The sequence below is a fragment of the Mauremys reevesii genome, linkage group 6 (assembly GCF_016161935.1).
Source record: "Mauremys reevesii isolate NIE-2019 linkage group 6, ASM1616193v1, whole genome shotgun sequence".
In the NCBI taxonomy this organism is placed as follows: domain Eukaryota; kingdom Metazoa; phylum Chordata; order Testudines; family Geoemydidae; genus Mauremys; species Mauremys reevesii.
The window spans coordinates 105,051,089-105,066,266 of record NC_052628.1 but is presented as its reverse complement, the minus strand read 5'-3'; the positions used below and the strand labels follow the sequence as shown (position 1 = coordinate 105,066,266).

The following is a 15,178-nucleotide window of genomic DNA, read 5'->3' as shown; positions in this document are numbered from 1 at the left end:
CCACCTTCTAATATTTGTCTCTGTGGTTTCTATCTTGAAATGGGTAGATTTAAGGGGTGGATGGAAAGGTAAAATATTAGTTAGCTCTTGAACCCGCCCCATCCCAAGAAAAGTTTCTTGTTTTGTAAAATCAAGATGTGCATTACTTAGTGAAGCAAGAAGAAAACATATTCTCTGCAGATAAATCGTACTGACAAAATAACAATGCCAATGCATAAACACAGCAGCCTCCAGTGATGGAAAGAAAACATTGTTTAAAAGCTGTCAACACGCAGGCTGATTTTACAAACTGAGGACAATCCTGGCTGAAATGGGACTCTGAGCAATTATACCTAAATCTGGGACCAGTTTTGACTTTATAGTTTCTATTTATTGCAGCATTTAGGAAATATAAAATATAAAAACAAACTTTAAATACTATAATTCTAACAGAGAAATGGAAACAAACAACTGATAGACTATCCTTCACCATATGCCCGGTTTGTACATTTTGTAGCCTGACTGGCAAATGGTAAATCACTGTTCACATCCTAGGTAAATCCAGATAAAACAGGTATCCAGACAGCAAGTGTGAAAAATCGGGATGGGGGTGAGTAGTAATAGGTGCCTATATAAGAAAAAGTCCCCAAAATCAGGACTGTCCCTATAAAATCGGGACATCTGGTCACGCTAGGTATCATGCATTGCTGATTAAAAGCTATCTATGTACACATACAATAATTAATACTTCATTGATTTGAGTTGCTGGTTAGTTTTAATATGCTGCTGTAATCTGATATACTCTCATTAGGGACTTAATCCAATTCCTATTCAAGTCAATGGAAAGAAACAGAAAAGGGAGTTGAATGAGGCCCAAGGTGTTTGATAATCAGACTTCTTCACAACTGAAATACCAAATTTTCTTTAAAAGAACTGAAGAATTCATGTAAACTTTCAAGTAGGTGTGACATGCAGAACACATGTTTACAAGAACCCATGAAGTGTTTTGCTGGTTTACTGAATCTGACACCAAACAGAAAAGCTATAAAGGCTCAAACACAACCTTTTGTTTGTTTACTTATTCTACTCACTAACTACATTTCCATTTAATTTGCAGCATACCTGACAAACCCACTTTGGGATTAAGACTCTTTTTCTTTATTCCAAAAAGCCTGCAAAATCTAAACTGTGATCTCACCCCTGGCCCCTCAGGACTCCTTTGGACAAGATTTCACTGCAAAAGCCACCACTCCAAATACTGTGCTCTGTTTTCCACCTACAGGAACCTTTAAAATAATACTCTTGCCAATCACTGCTAGAGGCTGCCAAGCACAAGAGAAATTTTAGATTTAAACCAAGAACTCCATGCCAAAAATTAGCGATAGTCCCCTTAAGAAAAAAGTTGAACTTTAACCATAAACACTTTGAAATACAACATATGTAAAATCTTACTTTGGTTTCTTCAGAATCTGCTGATGTCCACCAGACTTCTCACCTAAGGAAAAAAGACAGAATGGTCAAGTTTTGGGAAATGCCTAATATATTTTCCATTAGAGAGTTTCAAAAAGAAGGTCAAGAAAAAGCAACAATGCATTTTTATATTTTACCCTGAATCTCAGCTGCCTGGGACTTGCAGGACATGTTACTCATTCAGTATCTAGCAGCAAAGGATACTGACTGGTGTTTTTACAGTATGCTAAGAAGAAAAGGTATTTTCATTCATTTATATAACGCAGACAACTATTTGGGTTACCAGTAAAACAAAGTCTGACATATAAAAGAGAAAACAAAATCCTCTGTAATTAATTACCATAGAGAGAAGACCTTCCACGTGTTAGTCTATGAAGAGAGACACGATACCTGCCTTATATGCATGATATTACATACTTCAGGCTAGCACGTACGGGTAATCTGTGTGTACTCTTTGGACTCAATCAACAACAATTTTTATGATCTTTTGGGAAATACAGGTATGACTATCTACATAGCCCAGAGCATTAAGGACCTGATCCAGTGCCCAGTGAAGTTAATACAAAGTCTCTTATTGACTCCAATCGGCTTTGGATCAGGCTCTAAGAGAAGGATTAATATTAAAAAGGTGCATTTCAATCCCGCTGACCACATTTATTCATTTCCAAAGTATACTACAGATGGCAGACTCTACATTCAGAGGCAAAGTTCCTTCAATTTAAATTCCCCTTTCGTGAATAGCAGCTACAATCTTTAAAATTGGTCTCCTTTAAAAAATTACAAGAAAAAGAAATACAAAACCATTGACCTAAACTTTTCAGCAGAGGAATGGACATGAGAAGCGCTCAGATATTATTATACTAATTATAGTGCAACTACTGGAGCTGGCTGGAAATATTTCAATGAATACATTTTACTGATAGAAAAAATTCCTTGTGCTCAAATTTTTGCCAAAAATATTGACATTTACCCAGCCAGCCTTAAAATGTCCCTAGAGAGAGAGAGGTAAGTTGTGATAGTTAGTGGTAAACTTGGAAATTTACACAGTTATGAACCACCTTTGCTTAATCAAATCCTATTTTTTTTCCTGCAAATTTTGTAAGGCACAAATACACATTGAACTGTCACGAGTAAATAATATGTGGCTAGTACCATGAATGTCATGCTAACTAAACACGTTGGGAAGGCTCTCTAAAGCTGATGCAGTGAGGTGTAACTTGTAACACTGCTAGATCTGAGTTCAAGGTAGGGTAGGCAGTATTTTATGATAGCACCTCCTTCCTTCCAAGTCCCTGCCAACAGGAGCAGATTTAACTCAGTAAAGCAAACCCCAAGCATTCAAATACGAGTCACGCCTCCAAAAGTCTTGAGGTTGGCTTTAAAATAGTGAGTTTTTTTTTAAATAATGGATTTTAGGCTTTCCCACCCCCGCACAAACACCCCTGTTCCCCTGAAACCATTTCTGGTTTCTGAGTCTTTAGGGTGCCCGTGGGTCATGTTCTCAAGTGCTTTCTCAGAAACAATGAGGGTTAGTAAGTTGTGGTTTGTTTGTTTTTTTAAACGAAAGCTGAGAGCATCATGTAATGACTAGACTTCAGGAACTGGGGCTTTAAGACAAACACCACATATCATGAGACTCACAATAAAATTGTAAGAGTTGACAACAGTGTAACTCCTGTCAGGGGCTCCACAAAACACTCCAGGGGAAGAAATTACTGCAAAGAGAAGCAGGGCACGCCCTGATAAAATCCCCTTCTTGGTTATCCTTGGATCAGGCTGCCCCACCCATCACCCAAAGCAAGGGAGGCTAGCTCTGGCTACTTTGTACAGTTATAGTCTCCTCTCCAGTGCATTTTCTGCTACTGGAGCCCTGCCTAGAGCTTGGAAACATCTGGCATGCCCTAATGGCACCACTCTGAGCCTGCTACCAGTTTGCGCTGCCTCTTGGGGCCAGTGCTCTTGTGACCCCATCAGGAGCACTGGCCAGTCAGCGGGAAGAGCAGCAGCAGGAAGCGTCACTGTCACAGCCAGTCATTTCTCACTCGGGATGAGGGCTGGCAGGAGGAGGAGGAGAAATGGGAGGGGGATGCTCAGGAGGGACAGGTCCAAGGGGCTGTTTCTGCAGCAGCAGCAGAATGCGAAGGGCCTGCCTAAAGAGATCAGGAACCCCACTCCACCCCAGGAAGCCAGGTAGCAGCCATCCAGGATAAGCAGCAGCCCAGGAAGAGAAGAGTGCACCCCAGCATTGAGTGCATTAAAAGATGCACTCAATGCTTGAAAAGAGACCACTTAAAAGTGCTTGTCTTAGGGGAAATTTTCTCAAGAAAGGTTTGAGCTGTGAATTCATATAAAAATGAAGAGGCAAAAAATTAAACACCATTTCTGAGAAGTTTTGCATATTATCTGTTCAGCATATGCTAACGTGACTTTTGATTTCACTACTGTTTCCCCTCATTCCCCAGCTGCTTCCAGCTGTGCTATTGTAATAAGTAATAAATAATAATAGTTTCTATTTAAACACAAAACAATTGGGAGCTTGTGAACATATTACTGCACTAGCTGTTCCTTTCAACACTATTTCTCCACACCTGCCTCACTAGTAATTCTTCAGGGAAAAAGCTAAGGGTCTGATCCTGAAATTACATGCCTGAGTAATTTTACTCACGTAAATAGTCCCACTGAAGTCCTGCTCACAGGATCAGAGGCATGAAGTAGCCATGAATTAGCATTTTCCAGTAAGCATGCTAGTGGTAGGGGAACTCAGCTTATGTGAGCTGCAGCCTACTTTGGGGTAGGTATTTCCACAACAACCAAAAAAGGGATTACGCTGACAGCTATATTTTTAGAAAAAAATAAATTAAATATGAAAAGAAGCTGTTGTTGCTCAAATAAAATATTTAATGGGCTGGCTGTGGATACAATATTTATTATACTCAGAAGCTAAATGCTGATCATTATAGATCAAGAATGGTCTTTCTTTAGATAAAATGGGTAAAAAAATTTGCACTGCTTCCGGCACAGCCGTGTCTTCTATAGGGCCTGCCACTATAGTATCTTATTATCTAAATTCTGCTGCCCTTGGGGACCTCTGCAGCTCATAGAGAAGGAGTCAAGATCTGCCCCTTTAATGCATATTTTGGCTTATGTTCTTCCAATAAAAGTAACATGATCTAATTTGTTTTTTGGATAGTCTCAAGTATTTATCTCCCCTTCACACATATATATCCTCCTCTCTACTCACAACCACCCACCATTCTAAAAATCCTGGAGTCATTGTACTTATTTTACGCTGTAGTCATGTCTCCACCCAGTCCTCTCTCTTTAATGCTCCCATACCGTCTCCTTCTCCTTGCAGCTCCCCTTTTTGGGATCAGCTTCCCTCTTCCTTAGCACCAAGTGACCTGCCTCCTCTGAACATACACTTCTTTCATCTAGCCTTTCAGGGTTGACCTCATCCCTGAGACACTTTGCTCCCATATTTTCATTTTCTGTTTCTTGCTTATATTATAGTCATGTTTGTTATGGTCCAATCATACAATTTACTCAGGCAAAAATTCCTATTAAAAGACAAAGGGCCAAATTCAGCCCTGGCCACAACTGGCTGCAGCTCCATGAACTTCAATAGAATTGCACCTGCTTAATCTAGATCTGAACTGGGCCCACTGATTTTCAGTGGGCAATTCTGACCAAGTCAGAATGAAGGACTGCAGAATTGGGCCCTTAGATTTCAAAACAGCTGGGTCAGAGAACTTATTTCTTACACTTCTGCAAAGCATATTGTTCACTTAAGATGAAATTCACCCCATGCCAAGGGCCAACACGAGGCCTATGCACCACTTACTTCCCACGCAACACTTCAGTCCTGGAAATATTTATGAACGTTCTTAACATCAGGCACATCATCAGGCTGACCTCAATGGGACTCCTTACGTGTATAAAGTTAAGCACAGGCACGAGTGTTTGGAAGATTCTGGCTGAAGTCCTCAGGATAGGCTTTGTGATGGCTCTCTCTGCTGGACTGAATTTTAACTTTACAATGCACTACGAAGGATTAAGAATAATAATACCCTCTTCAGGAAAAAGTAACTAAAACTGATCTTAGTGTAGCTGAGGCTTGATCAGTGACATGTAAATCCTTAAATCACCCTCTCTTTATTTTGCTTTCCATCTCTCACTGTATCACATTACAGCATTTAGTTTGTGGGTGTGTTTCCCTACAGCTAATAACTCTATTGGGGAGCGTGACAAGACTGTTCCATTTAATCTATGCTCCCTATTTCGCTTCATTTCTCCCAAACGTATGACTTTCTATTTTTTCATATCAGGTTGTATTTCCCTTTCTTGGTCCAGTCTCCTAAGAGATCTGTATCCCTCTGGATCTAGTTATAGTGTTAGCCATTCTTTGTTTTACTTCCAATGTAATGATCCTCATCCAGATCTGTACCTAATCAAGAGAGATCCCCAGAACCATCTACTGCCTCCCTTCTTCCAGATTGGGGGGGGGAACCCAACAAAAACATGTATCCTGTTTTTAATCCTCTTCTCTAACCAAAAGGTTATGATGATATTACACCTTAACCCTTCATCTTTCTTATGGAAACTCATCAGGTGCTTTTTGAAAAACGTAACCTGTAAGATCCAATCGTTCCCTCCTTCTGTGATGGAACCTGTTGAATTTCATGGATGGCTCCCATTAGATTCAAGTGGGCTTTCGATTGGGCCTTTAATGAACAAAAATAGTTAATTAAGCAATTGTTTACTATCACAGATCTATGGTGGAAGTCTCCATCCAAATCATATATTTCCTTTTGTTCCCTTATTAAAGCCTAAAAACTGTACCCAGTTGTTTCCCCTAAAGTGGTAAGTAATGTTTCATCTAATATTGTTTCAAATACTTTTCCCCAAAATAAACAAATAGACTATATTTTTAATACCATGTCTCAATTATTTTCTGTATAATAGTACTACAGTATGTTTGCCATTTCCAGTCCTTAGGAATCTGCCCATTCCTCAAAAACCAATGTAGCAAAGATCTAGAACATCACCGATTTCCTTCAATATATCCCTGTTTAACTTATTTTCTCCCTCTTTCTCTTGACACTAGAATTTGCTCTAACCCTGTATGGTTGTCCAGTGGGAGGAGGGGATTGTGAAATTCCCTGTCCCTTGAGTGCCATTGCACAAGGGCTAAGCTAAAATTGCAGTCTGTATACTCAGAAACTAAGTTGAATACAATGATAGAATACAGAGAATGCCAAAGGAGGTTGTTTATAGTCACAGGAGCTTTGAAATATATAATTTTTTCAGGAAACCCTGAGGGCTGATTTCAAAGTATATTGGCTGGCTCTCCTGATTATCCAAAAATTTTAGATGTCACCTGGACATTTTGATAATTGCGGTTCTAGCATAGGAGATGTGTGTGGGTGAGTGTACACACACACACACACAAAGAGGGAGATGTGCTATATTATTACATATGAAACCACACTTTGGGATGAGATACATAATTTATTTTTCTAATTTAGGGTTTGAGCCACCTTCTGTTATTGTGAACAGCAAAACTCACATTATCTTAATGGGAATAGAATAGGACCCATAGGAGGCAGAAATATGAGAGGCTGAAGTACACCAATACTAATAAAAATAAGTCATGTATCTCACCCTAGGTTGTGATATATGTTCTTATTCAAACAATCACGCCACTTTTAATTAAAAAAGAATTTAGAAGATTTTAGTGCTGCTGCTTATTGTTTCTGAGACTATATCATGATCAAGAGGACCTTATTTTTAATAAACTGAAAATGAGTCTAGTCAAGTGGAAATAACTGTGTGGGAAATGGAGACATTTCAAAGCACACGCATGATAGCAATAAGCAATGTCCTTTGTGTCTGGGTGATGATGCAGAAAGGATATGTATAAATGACAGCAGATACAGAAAAGAATGTGTACCCCATTTTTATTTGTATATGCAATATAAAAGTGATCATTTTATATAGTATTTCAAAAAGAGACAAACATTAGCCTTTTAAGAGGGAGGGAGAGTGTGTCCGTGTGTGTGTAGTGGAATAAGTCCAAATCACAGAGTCTGCATTAGGATATGAACTTTTCCTACATTTTGTGGTTTTCAGATACTTGGTTTTGTTTCAGGTGCATCTCCAGTAGAGCTGGGTGAATTTTTCTAGGAGAATAGTCTATTCAGAAAATAACACAGTTTTGGTCAACCCTAAACTATTCACCAATTTGCCATGAATAATTTCGACCATTCACAAAATGGCCAGAGGAGGAGGTGATGGTGGTGCCGCCTCCCCCGCTTAGAACCTTTAAGCCGGTCATTAGGGCACTCAGTTGGGATGTGACAAATCCAATTTTGAAAGACCGCTCTGGAACAGACTGAAAAGGGACTTTTTTGATTCCCAGAAAATTCCCCAAACTTTTGGATTTGGGGTTCTACCCAAACACCCAACACTTCCCCCATTTTTAACTGCTTCTGAATCAAAAGATCAGTTATTCACCTAGCTCTAACCTGTAGTGCACAATCTCTCTCTCTCTCTCTGATGTGCGCGTGCACACAAATACACATACACACACACACACACGCATCACTGGTTTCCCCTGTTAAAAGAACATTAAGGGTTGCATGGAGTGAATTAACCACTAACAACTGAAGACATGCCAAAGTTAAAGTTCAGCACACAACCGTAACCACGTCCCTTTGTGCATACACATTAGCAGTGTTAAGGAAACAGGTGACCAAGAAACAAAACAAAACACAAAATCAAATATGAAATTGATGAGGCAGATGTTAAATGTCACTGCTCAAGCAATTCTGTGTTTGCTCTTTTCATCCCCTGTCCTATAATTCATGTGTATGTTATCTCTTTAGAGATCTTGTTTGTATATGTATCTGTAAAGCACCTCTCTCTCATACACACGTTCATACAAGACTCTTTATAAGAGTATTTTTAATAGTTTTTAATTGAGATTTCTAAGGGATTTTTTTAAATAGAAAAAATGAATTCCACAATCTGGAGCTGTTTGACTAGATTCCAGTGGAACACCAAGTTGTACCAGGTGATGACAGAGTGTGGAAAGGGCTCCAGTGTAGCCCTGACACACAGAGTATCCACTTCATCTACATGAATGCTGCTGCTCTGTCAGCTTGCATCACTGAAGCATAGGGACTCCCTGTCTGTTCCCCCTTAACCTTGGCTACAACTCCTGCCACAGAAGGAATAGGGGTGAGGAGCTGAGGGTGGCAAAGGAACAGCTACAGAGGCTTTTCACTCCAAGAAACTTCCTACACAAAGGGATTCCTCCTGTGCCTGATTAAATTGATTTTAGGGCCACTTTGCCCCACTGTGCAACGTTGCCCCTCTCAGGATCTGGCCCTAAGAGAGTAATATGCAAATGAAATGAAGCAAATTCTGAAGGCTAAATTGTGCCTCTCTCTCAGTGAAATCAATGGGGGTTATATTTATGTATGTATTTGAGGAAAGAATCTAATTCAAGTTGTCTTAACTAGCTCACATGTAAGAGACAAGCTTTTGAACTTTGCAGAGCTATTCTTCAGGTCACTTTGTCTCTCTCACCAATAGAAGTTAATCCAATATTAGTTATATTCCACAATCTGAAGCTGATATTATTTCACCCACCTTGTCTCTCCCATATCATGGGACCAACACAGCCACAGCAACACCAAAAACAACAACGTGCGTAAGAGACACTGCTGCCCTAAAATATAGGATCTGACATTCTAACTTTTTAAAACTCTCTCTCAAGTCATGATATTTGCCCATCTATTTATTTATTTCTACTATGGAGTACTGAGCTCTACTGTTTGTCTTAAACTACAGCATAGAAAAAAAGATGTATTGTGTTAAACATAACAAGGGAATCCTCCTAGTTGTTCACGAGAGGTAATTCTGAGCTGGAAAATACGACAAAACTAGTATTGAGAGTTGCTAGGGAATGAAATGAGACAGTTGCTAAGGCAAAAGACTATCTGAAAATGCCTGACACATTCTCTCCAAAGGTTTTTATAGTTTGATCTTCCATTTTTGGCTTTGTTACCAGAAACTAAAAATTACATCAGCAGTGGGTATGCATACATACTGTTGCTAAGGATTGATGCAGTTGCCAGGTGAAAATGGCCTCCATTAACCTGCCACAAATATCTAAATATGTTGATAGCAGTGGGCTGTTAAGGAGATAGTCTTGGAAAAATGGGAGATCTGTTATTTCTCAACTGCCATCTAACAGTAAAGCAACTGGAGTATTTGTTGCTCATTCATTTTGTGCACACAAACTAGTTTCAGTGTTTTGTCTAGCCTACAACCCAACAAAGTATAAATAAAGTGAGTGTCTTACATAATGATGATACTATTAAATAAATGTTGTGCTCTACAGAAAGTGAATCTTAACTAGGCATTCAGTAGGACCTATCAGATCATTATGACCTCGGCTGCTAGCTGTTCATGTGGTTCTAACTAACACAGGTAGAAGATTGTTGTCCCTTTACATTTGATAACTGACTCTTTCAGTCTGTTTTTCCTTCCTTTAATACATTACCCTATTACTTTATATCCTTCCTATGCCAGTGTTAGCACACAGGAACAAAACTAGTCTCTTCTGTCCCACTTTCTGACATTTGGAGCTGCTTCCATCTGTTCTGAGATAGACTGTTCTGCCCTCTTTGCTAAGAGTTCTTCTTAAGGTTTCTCTGCAGTGTTCTTGTTGCTTCACACCAGTTGGTTTCCACTTGACGGCTTCATGTGTGAGAATCTGTATTTTGAAATCCAGGATATATGCTGCAAACATGTCCAGTGCTTCCGTCTGAGTCTCTGGAAATGAAGCGTTGTTGGCAATTTCTCCGATCTCTTTGTTGAGAATGAAGTCTTTCTAACCAATGCCCAGAATCTTTCATCAGCTCTTATCTTTGAGGGCATCTAATGTTTTGGTAGCTCTCCAGACATATGCTAGCACAGAGATTACAGTTTAAATGAAAATTCTCAACGTTATTCTTTTCCTGTATATCTTTGATTGCTGAATTTATTAAATACAGTGTGCACCTTTCTATTCTTGATGTCACTTTCTTCTTGAGGTCTCTGTTGGCCAAGAGGGTGCTGTCCAGGTAAGGGAACTGTCCTACTTTCTTGATATTGTTGCCTTCTAATGTGATGTTACCACTTCACATCAGGGTTACAAAGATGTTTCTTTTAGCATAACTAATTTTGAGCCCTGCTTGACCTGCTGTTTCTGCCAGGTTGCCTTTGTTTGTAACTTTGCTGGGGTGTTGCTCAGGAGCACATCATCATCAATGACATTTAGGTCTTCTAGGCATTTGCCATCTACCCATGCTATATTACTTTTTGTGTTACTAATACACGTCTTCATTATTTAGTCTATTGCAATGCCAAACAACAACAAAGAGAAAAGGCAGCCCTATTTCATGCCAGTGTCCATGGTGATGATGTTGATGGAAGTTGTCAAAGTTACCTTGGAAGCAACTAAAAATATGCTTAAAATAAAATAATGAAATAGATACTGTGAAATCAATAGAACAGGTTCTCTAATTATTGTGTGTCACAAATATAACAGACATATTTTCTAAGGTACTAGTTAAAATAGTAGAACTGCTGCCTTTCTGGCAATTTGCATAGTATTACCAATAGTGCTTTGCCTTGCAATTTCGCTTGTAAAACCTTGTCTGTCTTAGTCATTTCAGACAGCAACTCCTTAGTTATAAGTCAAATTACAGAGGAAGGGGGATGGCATGAGCCATTTCACCAAAACATCCATGTATAAGGACTAAAAGAACATGATTGCAGTTTCAAGCCTAACTTGCTAGACAGTATTATGATACACTACAAGTTATGAGCATATAATCTGCCAATCACACATGAGCATTGCAGAGAAATTCAGTGACTCACAAATGCCAAACAGATGCTCATTGTATTAAGATGAAGCTATAAAAGGGCAGAGACACCAAAATCCAAGATTTCATAAGAAACCTATAATGGTCAAGTTAGCTGGAGGATTCGCTCCATCTTTAGGAGTCATCTTTGAAGGCAATCCACCATCTCTCATGCCTTCCAGATGGCCTGTGAAACTGCTGCTGTGTCTTGCCTCAGTTGCAGGTTTTAAAAGACAGACTTGTAGTAAAAGTCACTTAAGAGTAAGATCTCATGAAAACATCTGCCAGCAGTTCCACCCGAACTTAGAGGTAACTGTTGAAGTTACAAGAGCCAAGACAGCAAATGACTGCTCTTGTGTTATGGAAGCTTATGTCTGTAAGCTTAGCTTTGACTGACACATTATTTCCTCTCTGCACCCCAATCTATTTTCTGCCTCACTAAGCTTATAAAACTCTGCATAAATTCTCCCTCTCAGCCTGTTCTGTAATCCTGTGAACACATTGTCTTCCTGTTCATTCCTTCAGCCAGCAAGCACCAGCTGTTGGATCCTGGAAACAATTTTATTTATGTTAAAAAAAAAAGAAGAAAAAAAGATGATCAGAAAGCTGTGAAAACTGCAGAGTGTTGTGACTGTGCAGAAGTGGTTGAGTGAGAGTGTTTGACTTAGGTAAAAGAAATTATTAAGGCTTCCATCAATCAATGTACAACCCCGCTCAGGTTAAATCTGTTTATTGAGGAAAGATAAAACTCTGAATGTGCTCGTTCTGTAAACTAATCCAGTTTTGATTGTTCTGTGTATGCATTAAATAGAAGTCACACTGAGAACTGAAAGAATTGGGATGGACTCAAATTAATAATCTTAATATAGTCTGCCATATTTCAACATCAATTTTCCCCTTATTTTTAATGGGAAACAAACACCAATGGATGTGCCCTTCATATTTTTTCAAATTATAAAAGTTTTTCAAGTTTTCAAAAGAGAGAATGGAAACTATTTTTAAAGATTTCAGCAAGAGTTTGTTAACATGCACATATATTCTCCATATAGATATAAAGTAACAAGTTGCATGGATTATAGCTACTCACATGGGAAAAAGCCTCAAGATAGTACTCAGGCTATGTCTACACTACCGTGGTAAGTCAATTTACTCTGGACATAGCTGGAGTCGACATACCTTAGGTTGAGATACCACGGGGTCTACACTGCGGGGGGTCAACGGGAGAAACTCTCCCATTGACTTACCTTACTCTTCTTGTCGGGAGTAGAGTACAGGGGTTGAATGGAGAGCAATCTGCTGTCGATTTGGTGGGTCTTCACTAGACCCGCTAAATCAACCACTGGTGGATCGATCTCAGAGTGTCGATCCTGGCTGTAGTGTAGACCTGCCCTCAGTCTCCATACTGGGCTGGGCTTTGCAGAGATATTACAGGGGAAAGAATCCTTACCTTCAGGCTTATCTATAACCACTATCACAACCCTGAGGTTATATAGCCTCTACCACTGAAGAGAGGATAGGATCCATATATCACCTAACCCCTGTTACACCACCACCTGCCTCTTCACACTAGAATGCAGGGAGTTGTCATGTGGCAAAACTCCTTGCCACACAAAGTGTTGTGAACACTCTACGTAGCCCACTCAAATCTTGCCTCCACTTGTGTAGCAGAACTACACCATATTCATTGTCAATGGACCCTCTGTGGTTGCAGTAACAAGGGGGGATGTGACCCTTATGGAACACTGCAGATCCCTGCATGGCTTAAAGGTGCACTAGAGAGGAGGGTGTGCTCTGGGACCTTCTTCATTACAATGCACCATGCAGGAGGTGAGCAGAATGCTGGTGTTAGTGCTCCCTGAGCATGTGAGTGGTTGCTTGGTGCTTTCAGCAGTGCTTTGCACTCCAAAATGGACACGCCTATGTGGATGAGAGAGTGGCCTATGCCTTGCACCTGCTTGCATCTGGAGATTGGCACTGTGGGGAGAACATGTCCCATCCTTTTTCAGGTATAGTAAGTGCCACTGGTGCCCACATCCACCTCACTGCTTCTACATGCAAAATGCCTCAAACCACTTTCACATTACCACTGTAGTTACAACCCCTTCCCCGCCCCGAGTGATTATTGTGCTTATTTTGCCATTAATGAACAGTGACCTGCACCTTTTCTTGTTGGTGTTACTAGAAACATATCAGATGTAAAATGTAGTAAGAGAATCAAAAAAGGTGCTACTGTGGCTAAACAACAACGTAAAAGAAGCAGTGAAAGGCAAAAAGGTATACTTTAAAATGTGGAAGTTAAATCCTAGTGAGGAAAATAGAAAGGAACAAACTCTGGCAAATGAAGTGCAAAAATATAACTAGGAAGTCCAAAAAAAGAATCTGAAGAACAGCTAGCCAAAGACTCAAAAAGTAATAGCAAATATTTAAGTACATGAGAAACAGGAAGTCTACCAAACAACCCGTTGGGTGACTGGATGATCGAGATGCTAAAGGAGCACTTTCAAGATGCTAAAGGACAATAAGGCCAATGTGGAGAAACTAAATTACTTCTTTGCATAGGTCATCATGGCTGAGGATGTGAGAGAGATTCCCAAACCTAACCCACTCTTTTTATGTGACAAATCTGAAGAACTGTCCCAGATTGAGGTGTCATTAAAGGAGATTTTGGAACAAAATGATAAACTAAACAGTAATGCTTAGTTTCAAGGAGACAGGCCAGTCCTTGCTTACAGACAGCCCCCAAACCTGAAGCAAATACTCACCAGCAACCACACACCACACAACAAAAACACTAACCCAGGAACCTATCCTTGCAACAAAGCCCATTGTCAACTCTGTCCACATATCTATTCAGGAGATACCATCATAGGACCTAATCACATCAGCCACACTATCAGAAGCTCATTCACCTGCACATCTACCAATGTGATATATGCCATCATGTGCCAGCAACGCCCCTCTGCCATGTACATTGGCCAAACTGGACAGTCTTTACGTAAAAGAATAAATGGACACATCAAACGTCAAGAACATTCAAAAACCAGTTGGAGAACACTTCAACCTCCCTGGGCACTCGATTACAGACCTAAAAGTTGCAATATTACAACAAAAAACCTTCAAAAACAGACTCCAACGAGAGACTGCTGAATTGGAATTAATTTGCAAATTGGACACCATTAAATTAGGTTTGAATAAAGACTGAGAGTGAATGGGCCATTACACAAAGTAAAACTATTTCCCCATGCTTATCCCCCCTCCCCCACCACAGTTCCTTATATCTCCTCGTCCAGTGCTGGAAATGGGCCATTTTCATTACCACTACAAACAGTTATTTTTCATTCCTGCTGACAACAGCTCACCTTAACTGATCACTCTCCTTATAATGTGTATGGTAACACCCATTGTTTCATGTTCCGTGTGTGTGTGTGTGTGTGTGTGTGTGTGTGTGTGTGTGAGAGAGTGTGTGTGTCTATATATCTATATCTATCTATCTATATATGTATATATATCTTCCTTCTGTATTTTCCACTACATGTATCCGATGAAAGTGAGCTATAGCCCATGGAAGCTTATACTACAATAAATTTGTTAGTCTCTAAGGTGCCACAAGTACTCCTATTCTTTTTACAAGAACTAGGGGTCACCAAATGAAATTACTAGGCAGCAGGTTTAAAACAAATGAAAGGAAGTATTTCTTCACACAACACACAGTCAACCTGTGAAACTCTTTGCCAGAGGATGTTGTGAAGGGCAAGACTATACCAGAGTTCAAAAAAGACCTAGATAAATTCATGGAGGATTGGTCCATCAGTGGC

The 15,178-nt window shown here is 39.7% G+C and overlaps 1 protein-coding gene and 1 long non-coding RNA gene across 12 annotated transcripts in view; one reads left to right on the top strand and one right to left on the bottom strand.

Moving 5' to 3' along the window:
• The window catches only part of PTPRD (protein tyrosine phosphatase receptor type D), a 1,010,945-nt gene that overhangs the window by 609,291 nt on the left and 386,476 nt on the right, over positions 1–15,178 (bottom strand). For both annotated transcript variants that reach the window (XM_039543118.1, XM_039543120.1), the window contains one exon: positions 1,432–1,474. The gene's annotated coding sequence lies outside the window, so the exon portion shown is untranslated. The remainder of the gene's footprint in view (positions 1–1,431; positions 1,475–15,178) is intronic.
• The window catches only part of LOC120407469, a 155,052-nt gene that overhangs the window by 33,712 nt on the left and 106,162 nt on the right, over positions 1–15,178 (top strand). The gene's annotated exons all lie outside the window — the stretch shown is intronic.